The sequence below is a fragment of the Trichechus manatus genome, unplaced genomic scaffold (assembly GCF_000243295.1).
Source record: "Trichechus manatus latirostris isolate Lorelei unplaced genomic scaffold, TriManLat1.0 scaffold00180, whole genome shotgun sequence".
Lineage (NCBI taxonomy): Eukaryota > Metazoa > Chordata > Mammalia > Sirenia > Trichechidae > Trichechus > Trichechus manatus.
Genome location: NW_004444116.1, coordinates 4,405,918 through 4,407,539, shown reverse-complemented (window position 1 = coordinate 4,407,539; position 1,622 = coordinate 4,405,918). Strand labels below are relative to the sequence as shown.

The following is a 1,622-nucleotide window of genomic DNA, read 5'->3' as shown; positions in this document are numbered from 1 at the left end:
TGGACCTCTAAATGGCCAGATGACATTGAGATCCAGGTGGTTCTTACTAATATGTGAATATCATGTAATACCCCAAACTCCAGTGTAACTCAGGCAAAAATGAGGAAGTATTCTCAAATTGACTGAGTTTTTCATCATCCTGATAAAAATGAGATGCTGGGAAGGGAAATCCACTGGGTTTTTAAAATTAAGGAAATTTACATTTTTTTTCCACATTTGGCTTTGTGGAGATTTAAATTTACTGTATTTACAAGAGTAATTTGTATGTAACTTTAAATTTCAATATTGTTATTGCTTAGTGATTGTCTATTCATATGACAACTCTCCCTACAATGAGTTTTTTTATTTAGCTTTAATTTCTTGATTAGCTATGTTATGCTTTTCCATTACATTTTGAACTTGTCTCCTAACCAGGAATTAATAGGTGTGCCTTCATAAAAAAGGTAGGCTTTCCTTCCTTTTAAAATGTTTCTTAGAGCTGCCTTCATGGCTTTGTTTCTCAAGCTATAGATCATTGGATTGAGCGTTGGGGGCACAACAGTATAAAGAACAAGTGAGCACAAATTTGAATGCAATTGGAGAGTCAGAAGGTGGCTTTAGAAACTCAAAGACGCTAGTAGAGATAAGTAATATGACAACACATAGGTGGGGAAGGCAAGTAGAAAATGCCTTGGATCTGCCCTCAGCACATGGGATCCTCAGCACAGTAGAGAATACGTGTGTGTAAGAGAGGCCAAAGAAGATGAAACAAAGAAATATCACCAAGGACAGGAAGCCAGAGATCCCAAGCTCACTGACGTACTCATTGGAACAAGAGAGTTTCAAGAGCTGGGGGACATTGCAGAAGAACTGGTGAATGATATTGGCACCACAGAAGTGGATGGAGAAAGTAGCAGCTGTATGCATGACTCCAGAGATGACTCCACTGATCAAGACGGCTAAGACTCCATGAACACAAGTACTGACATCCATGATGATTTCATAGCCCAGCGGAAGGCAGATGGCCATGTAGCAGTCATAGGACATTACTGTAAGCATGGCCATCTCAACAGAACCACAGACAGTGAATGCAATATTTCCCTCTGGGGAAAGAGTTGCAAATAGATCTTGGTACAGTCACAGAAATATAGCACAGATCCCAAATGGAAAGATGTTTCAGGAAGAAATATATAGGTGAGTAGAGACTATTGTCCATGGAAGTAATAATGAGAATATTGCCAGTTAAAGCCATTAAGTATAAGACTAAAAACAAAGAAGCATGTAAGATTTCTATCTCAGGATTGCCAGGAAAACTCATGAGAAGAAATTCACTCATTGTAGTGACATTAACCATATTCCTTCTCTATTTCCAAGAGCTGATGCTGGCTGCAAGACAAGCTGTAAATGCATGGGAAGAAAATTTTTATTCTTTAACTGTCTAACACGCCTACTTAGTGAAGTTAAGGAAAATAAATCAGGATCACCACTTCATCATTGTAAATGTGAAGCAGCTATATATACTAATAATTATGTTGAACAATTTTAAATGACTTTGACACAATCACAGAAGCATTGGTTGAGGAAGATTAAAAATTTTAGTGTCACCTATTTCAATCAAAGGAAAGGAAATTATATGTTATACA

At 37.3% G+C, this 1,622-nt stretch overlaps 1 pseudogene; it reads right to left on the bottom strand.

Moving 5' to 3' along the window:
- Positions 1-386: 386 nt before the first annotated feature.
- On the bottom strand, positions 387-1,333 carry LOC101342629 (olfactory receptor 14J1-like; annotated as a pseudogene).
- Between the last annotated feature and the right edge of the window lie 289 nt (positions 1,334-1,622).